Source organism: Pteropus medius, unplaced genomic scaffold (assembly GCF_902729225.1).
Source record: "Pteropus medius unplaced genomic scaffold, Ma_sr-lr_union100, whole genome shotgun sequence".
In the NCBI taxonomy this organism is placed as follows: domain Eukaryota; kingdom Metazoa; phylum Chordata; class Mammalia; order Chiroptera; family Pteropodidae; genus Pteropus; species Pteropus medius.
The window spans coordinates 8,824,433-8,833,315 of record NW_024345601.1 but is presented as its reverse complement, the minus strand read 5'-3'; positions in this window follow the sequence as shown (position 1 = coordinate 8,833,315).

The window sequence follows — 8,883 nt, the reverse complement described above, 5'->3', positions numbered from 1 at the left end:
TTTAAAGTCAGCTAACATGAGAATTGTGATTGATGCTCTTTTTTTCTAATTGCATTAACTATTTTTTTGAGGTTTAGAAGGTTTGTTTTTAGATTTTTTAAAATAAAAATGAACTGTAATTGGCGCTGATTATATCCCCCTACAAATTATTGTAATTGGGGAACGTACACTCAATTCTCAAAGGGTGGCCAAGAATTTGGTATTTCCTAAGTGAGAAATTAGATTTTTCATCCTTCTGCAAAAATCTTATAGGGCTCTTTTTCAAAAAGACTATTTGCAACCTTTTTTGGCATTGCAGCTTATGTACCTTATTAACAGAAAATCGGATAAATAAGTAGGTCTCCACTTATTCACACAGATCCTATTCTTTTCTATGAATCTCAGAATTCTTTTTTTTTTTTAATCACCTTGGAATGTAAATTGAAAACTGAAGAGCAATAAAAAGAAAAATAATTTCTACCTCACCTCCACACAGATTTCCCATCTCCAGGCAACTCTTACTGCAGTTTAGGGATCTGTGCAACAATCTAATTGTTCTACTTGATTGCAAATCATGGGATATGCGAGGATAAGTGGAATCTATCTTGGCAAATGTATTATTAAAATCTTTTAAATATGCTTTCACAGAGTGATGGAAATCTACCTGGATGAGAAAGAAATGAGGAGAGAAAGCCTCTTTGTGCAGAGACACTGAATGCTCTAGATTGTAATACAATAGGACTGCCATAAATATGTAGTTATCCTGACAAGCTTGGTAAGGGGATGATGGGAGGAGGATGGATGGACCTTCTGAAATGGGAGCAGAGATTTCACATGCATGAATAAAAAGCAACACACTGTCAGCTCTATGTGTAGAAGCTATAAGAATCAGGATTCTAGGATGTAAGATTCTAAGGACTAGAGACCTGGAGTAAAGGTGGAAATATCAGTGTAGCTGCCACTGTTGGTGCCTCGTGTGTTTTCCCCTTGTCTTACTATTCTACTGCTTGCCTTCCAACTGCCGGTATCTGCTCCTCAGATCTCCAGAGCTCACTTTTCATGCAAGTATGGCAGGCTAGAGGTCATGCAGAATGCATGCTACCCTTGTCCAGCAGTCCATAAGCGATGAATGAGGCTGCCCCTACTCCACTTAAGTGGCAGATCTCTGAAGTGTGTTCTCCACTGGCTCAGAGTTCCTAGGTGGACCGACCTCCATGAGCTCTGGATGCCCATGCCTGACATCACACTTCATTGGCCTTTTCCCCTCTGTCTCCCTTCTCCACTCCCCTACCTCATGTCCTGGGATCAACTCCTAAATAAACTAACTGCGCTCACATCCTATCTCAGGGTGCTTACAATAAAATCTAAAGCAAGGAAATAGGTTTGCTAAGTTCTGGTATTCTCTAAATGAGTAATTGTGGGCCCTTATATTTATCTCAGATGTCTCAGTAGTCATCAATGAAGGAAAAGAACACCCAGAAGCAGGGGTCAAGAAAGTATTGTCAGTGAGTGAAGCTACTATTTGGGGACAGTGGTGAGTTCCCCAGCTAACACAGGTGGCTACAACTAGCTTCAGCCAGTTTGATTTCATTTGGCAATATGACCCTTGGTTTGCCAGAGCCTCTTAAAGGAAATCTGATTTTTAAATATTATAAACTAATTCAATTTTTATAAAAGTACAAAGCATAATACAACAAATTCAGAAAATCATCAGATGGCATCTGTTAAAGCAGAGAATGTGCATACTCTATGATGAAGCAATTCCACTCCTGGATAGATACTTAAGAGAACTGTGTACTATGAGCACCAAAAGATGTGTACTAGATGTTCACAGAAGCCCTACTCATAATAGCTCCAAACTGGAAAGGACACAAATGCTCATAAGCAGTAGGGTGGATAGATACGCCATGCATGTCCATGGGATGGAATGCCTATGCAGCAAGGAGAAGGAGTGAATCATCGCTATCCACCACATTATGAATACTCTCAAACATTGTGTTGAACAAAAGCTAGAATCCTGAACTTCCCCTATATGGTTTCATTCATATAAACTACACAAGTAAACAAAATTAATCTATTCAATTGAGAATCAGAATTGGCATCCTTATTTCATATCAACACCTTCACTCACCTGCCACACTGCCAGAATCCCATAGATAGGGAAATATTGTTTGTGGTTAAATCACATTTGCCTCTTGTAAAGTATAATTCTTCCTTGGAAGGGTGATAACATGTATCTATAAATAATTATTACTTTAGCATGAATGAGGTACCAGCATTGACAGAGGACCTAGTATAGGAACTCCTACTTCTGCTAAGAGCTACAGACAAAAAAAAAAAAAAAAAAAAAAAGGAAAAAAAGGAAAAGTCACAATCTCTGCCCTGTTGACTGGTCAACAAGTCTTGAATCCATATGCTTTGTATGGGACTTGGTTACTCTCTATCTTTAAGCCAACTGCTAAGGACAAAGGGCATGGGATTAGGCTCATTTACTTACTCCATTCAGAGGCTACCTTTAGAACAGAAACTGAGATTGATTTCACACAAACCTTAGGACAGCTTCTGTCCTAGAGTACATACTGTGGCATTGACAGCATCTGCTACAACTACCCAATGAGAGGCAGTTCCTTAAATAAAAATTTAGAAGCAGTTAAAAGGAAAGAGATAAGATGAATATGGGGAGGCACCCATCCAGTGTCCACTACACACTCAAACCAGAAGTCAGTCATCAAACAATATAACAAACACATGTGAAAACAGCGTTCTTCAGCTTGTCTCTGAGTCCTCTTCAAGGTCTGTCTACCTGCATGTCTGCACTTGTCTTTGCACAACTAGCTGCTCAATTTCATGGCTAATGCTTAAAAGGAAAGTGACCTCAGAATCTGCGTAACTGTGGGATGCCAACCTGAAATAACCTCCACTGATGCAGGAATCCAGTCTCCAATGTGTCTGACAGTGTCCCTGAAGCCTCTGTGTATGATTCTTTCACAAATAGGGGGCACACTCTCTCACAATGTAGCCTACTCTGTAGTCAGAAAGTCTTTCTTGTTATATAATGATGGTACGCTATTCAAATCTACATCCTATCTCTTGGTCCCTGGCCCATCCACCCTCCTGAGCCCATCCTGGACTCCAGTCCCAGCTCTGCAGTCACATCAGATATATCTGCAAGGGCCATGGACCAGACAATGTGTTCACTGCATGGGAGATGATGGGTGAATTTTTCTTTCAGTCTTCACTAAGTGATTTTTAGATGAGGTCAATGAGATTCAGAAAGGTTAAATAACTTGCTTGGGTTATACACTGACAAGTGAGAGAAGTAAGGTTGAAATACAAACTATTTGACTCCATTATAATGTTTCACTCACAGAGTACCTTTGGGAGAAATGTGTATGTGTTTGTGCGTGTGTGCGTGTGTGTGTGTGTGTGTGTGTATGTGGCTTCTTACCCCCTTTACTCCCACTCCCAATTTCAGTGGCAAGTCCTCCCTTTCCTGCATCTATCCCAGACCCCCCAGTCCTTACTGTCTGATATAATGAGACCAACTTCAAGTCAGTAGCACTGATTCTCTCCTTCCCCCCCACTCCCCGCCGCCATCAAAATGTACTTTTTTGGGGTCCCCAGCCTCCAGAGCCTTGTGACCTGCCCATCTAAGGAGCATTAGGTTCTCCCAATGAACCAGTGGAGACCCATGTAATAAATGACTGAGATTCCTCTCATGGCTATAACAAACCATCAGAGGATGATGCCTTAATGCAGAGAAGCATCTGGGGTAGAGATGTCTATTATTGGAGTAAGCATAGGAGAACTGGAATTCCTTTGGGCATAAAAGATGTACCCACCTATCAGCCTGTGGCTAGGCTTAGGCTAGGGTCCCGCCTACCTAAAGCGTGGTTTGCACTAAGGAACCAAGATGCCAGTCCACAGTGAAGATCAGCATGACCTCAGTGATTTAGGGGACACTTTAGAGCCCGCCCCTATCACAGTGTTTGGGATTCAGTGTGTTCTTCACCTTTTAGTATCAATACAACCATGATCTTGGTTGTATGTGGATTCCCGAGACAGACTTTCTCACCAGACATCACAGGTCAGTCGTCTCTTCAGAGAACTGTCATCCTTCCTGGAAAGCAATACAAGGTGGAAAAACTAGAGGGCGCTTGTTTTTACATAAGAGCAAGAAGTTTTAGTCAGACTGCTGTATGCTTAAAATGAGGCTTTGCCTTAAACTATTGATGGGACAATGGGCAAGTGTCTCAAACTTTCTGAACCCCAAGTTCCATCTGTAAATAAGAATATCATCATTTCACAGGCTGCTCTGAGCTTAAGTATTATGACACCTATGGATGTTCCCTGCATGCTGTGAGTGTTCGATAAACATTGTTTTTCTTTTCATGCTGTCACTATCATCAGTCTTAGGCAAAAAAAAAAAAAAAAGAGCTATTTTAGGGATCTGCATTGATTGTTTCTCTCTCTCTCTCTCTCTCTCTCTCTCTGTTATGTAGTTTTCAAAAGTATTGTATGAGACAGAAACACTAAAGTTTCTTGGCAGCACCAGCTAGTGACAGCGAGATGTTTTATCAGGGATGGAGAACTCTTCAGTTCCTCACCTTGTCCCTTCAACTGGTTTTAGCCATTGCTTATTTTGTGCTGTACCTGCTCATTCACAATCTGCCAGACTCTACTGAAAAATCTGCCTTGATTACTGCCAAAAATGATTATTTTCTCCTTTTGTGCCTCCTTATGGACTCTAGTAGTCATTCCTGATGTCAATTGAAAACTTATCTTTTCCTCCCCAATTTACTCATCTTAAATTCAAACTCCTGCTGTTATGATTTTTCTTCAGCATCTGGGTTGTTTAACTTACTGCGTGCCATGGGGGATACAGATGTGCAGCAAGTGACAAACTAAATGGAAGGAATGTTGTGTCAAATGGAAAATGTATTCGGATTGTCAAGAGGATGATAGTGTTATTTTCCTTAAGACCTTGGCCTTGAAACTTTGCTGAAAGTTAAAAATATATATTAACATCTTACTGAAGCATAATGCACAATAAAAAATATGTACATCATAAATATATGGCTTGATGATTCACACTAACCAAACGCACCTATGTAACCAGTACTCTGATCAAGTAAGAGAACATTACCAGATCTCCACCTACCCATCTATACCATCTCTTCGCAAAGGTAACCATTATTCTGACTTCTAGCAGCATAAATTTATTTTTGAATTTTATAAAAATAAAGTTATATATGGTGTACTCTGTTCTGTCTGCCTTCATCCCTAAATATTATGTTTGTGAGATTTATTCATTCTGCCTCATGTCATGGAAGGTCAAGTTTTATCATTGCTGGGTAGTGTTCCATTGTATAATTATGCCACAATTCTCTGATCTCTTCTTTTGTTAAAGAACATTTGGAAAGTTTCCAAAGTGAAGCTCTTATGAAAATTATGCTATTATGATAATTTTACGAGACTTTCGGTGCACATCCATGTTCTCTTGGGTACCTATTTAGCAGTGGAATTGCTGGGTCAATGGGATTCATACATTCAACTTTAGTAGACCACCAATTTTCCAAAGTGGTTGGATTATTTTACACTCCCACTATTATAATATAAGAGTTCTAGTTGTTCTACATCCTCACCAACACTTGGTATTGTCTGTGATGTTTTCCTTTTCTTCTGTCTTGTTTTTTTGTTTGTTTTGGGTATCCTGGCAGGTGTGCAGTTGTACTTCATTATAGTTATAATTTGGATTTTCCAAATGATGAAAGAAATTAAGCACCTTTTTGAATATTTGTTCTCCACCTAGGTATCTTTTTTTTGTAAAATGTCTGTTCAAATGTTGTGTATTTTTGTAAAGTTTTGTTACTTTCCTTTTCTCATGATTCAAAGATTTAAGATTTATGTAACACTAAAGTTGGAGAGATGGCCACACTTTGGACTTTTCTGCCGCTCATTTTAATTTTATAATAACTCAATGCCTCCAGTAATCACTAATTAGTGTCTCAAATTGTCAGAAGTTTCTCCAAGTAATTTAATTTTATTAAAAAATATTACCTTTAGTAATTAAAGAAATACTATATGTGGAGAGTCATAAAGCTGGTTTGATTATTTCATTAAATAACTCTGTGACCACAGGCAAGTGTTGGTATCCCCATCTGAAAAATAAAAAGGTTGCACCAGAGATCTGCCAATTCTAAGATTCTACAAAACACCATTAGGGTCTATAGTTTGGAGGGCCGGGGAACAAGGGGTAAAAGACACTATAAACTTAAACAACTTCTACAAGATTGGTGATTCTTGCTTTTAAATTTTAAAGACCAAACACTCTAACCTTGGTTTCACAATTTCTTCCACGTTCTTCCATATCTTAGATTTTATCTGAGGAAAATTTTTCTATTAACAGGCTCTATTTATCCTTCTTCTCTCTAAACATTTTTAAAATGGAAAACAATACCCTGGATCAGAATTGACTAGAAAATAAATTTAAAAAAAAACCAAAACCTCTTTTATTTATTTATTTTTTAAATGTGTGAGTGTCTAAAATTGAGCTAGGCAAAAACCACTTGCTTCATGGCCCAACCACAGATCAGCCTATTGCATCTACCCTCTCTCTGTACATGTTTGCCTCCATGCACAGACCCTCTTCAGCCTTCTAAGGTAAAATGTGTTCTACAGGCCTGAAATCTACATTTTTCTCCCCTTCCTCACTAGGAGCTTAGCTCCTACTGCCTGATAGCGAACTCCGTAAAGACCCCGCCTTAACCAACAACTTATACAAAATGATATTAAAGAATATCTTTACAACCTCAGAGAAATGAAATGCTTTGTACAAAATATAAAAAGCTCTAAATAAAGAGGAAATGAGTAATAAATTAGATAATGTTAAAATTAAGAACTTATGGTTATCAAAGACATCATTAAGAAAATGAAAAGGCAAGGCATAGCATGAGGAAAGATAATTAACACATGTATAATTAAGGGCTTTGTATACAGATTATATTTTTAAAATACTATAGATCAATGAGAAAAAGACAAATAGCCAAATAAAAATGGAAAAGAGCTTTAAATAAACAATAAAAAGATAAATAAATTTATAAACAAATGCAACATGTTTAAAATGCATATTAAAATGCACTTCAGTCAGATACCACTATGTGTATACCAGACTAGTTAGTATTCAAACAGATCATAATATTGAATGCTGGAGAGGGTGTGGAACAATATAAAATCTCATGCATCGTTAGTAAATTAGAACACTCACTTAAAAAAAAAATAAACAACCTGGCAGTATCTACTATAATTAAAGATATATATGAAAACTCTGGCTCAGTAATTCTACCCGTAAGTACATAACCCGTGGAATCGCGTACATGTGTACCAAAATACATGTTCTTATTTATAGGCGCACTGTTCTCAAGAGCAAAAGGCTAGAAACAACCTAAATGTTTGTCCATGGTACAAGGGTTAGGTAAATTATTATATATTTGTACAGTGGACCACTGTATAGTAATGAAAATAAAAGATTAAAATTATATGGAACATGGATAAATCTTTAAAACATGATTCTAACGAAAGAAGCCAAATGCAAAAGAATACATAGTATTTTATTTCATTGACATAAAATTCAATAACAGGCAAAACTGGACTATATTATTTAAGGATTATTAAAAACAAAGAAAAGCACAGAAATGATTGCTTAAACATGAGAATGGTGGTAACCTCTAGGGGGAAAAGAGAGAAGAAGTATTCAGTTTCCGGGTTGCTGGCAATGTTCTGATTCTTGAGTTGGTGGTAGTTCATAATGCAACCTTCACAATGAATTCTCTCACGTTTTTTAATGATGTTTTAGAAACTTTTCTATAAATGTTTTATTTCACAATGTAAAATATAAAATAATGTGTCAAACCTGGAACATACTAAATAATAAATATTAATTTTATGATCATAACTACATAATAATATTATTTTTATCATTCTTTGCACTTTACAAAGTGTTTTTGGTGAAAATTACCTAATTTTAACTGAGGCATTGTTATTATTCCTATTTCACAGATGAGAAAACCAAGGCTTAGCATTGACATGCACACATCAAAACAACAACAACAACAACAACAACAACAACAACAAAAACAGGAAAGAGCACAGCTGGAATCTCTGTTCTGATCTTTTGGCTTCAAATTCCATCATATCTTCTAGGCTCTCATCTGCCATTTTGGTTAATGGAAGAAGAATGAGCCAAGAGCCTGAAGATCCAAAACCCCACCCATAGGCAGTATTGTTTAACTGTGTGACCTCAGTCAAACCTTCTGACATTTGTGTGAGCCTTGGTTTTCCCATACGTCAAAGAGACATGAAGACTTCTTACTCTGCACAGAACTGTATGAGGAGAAGCTGAGATGATGGAAATGGATATGTGCTGAAATGTGTAAAATGCTAAACATATTCATTGAGTGTTATTTTGATGTACTTTCACTTATACTTTGAGCCTGAGCTAATTTTAACAATGATTAAGTCAGCTTGATGTTAGTAACTTCTCACTCCTCCTCCTCCCAATGCTCCACCCATCTGCCCACCCAAATAAATAAATAATAGAGATTAATCTAATTGAAAGCTTGGACATTGGGGCCAAGTCTAACCAAGCTGCCTATGCCCAAGACAGCCCAATGTAACCAGAAGCAGCAGAAAGCATACAACTTTTTTTCATCGAAAGTAGGTACAAAACGTTTTCTCACTGCATCAGTCTGAGAGGTTAAAGTGCACAGTATGGGAAATTAAGCTTATTCTCAGCCTGCTTTAATGGAAAACAATCTCTAGGACTATCTCCTATGTCTTCTGACAGGGGGCATCAATTGGGAAGATTACGTCTGTTATCAAGGAAAGCAATGAACTTTCCATTTA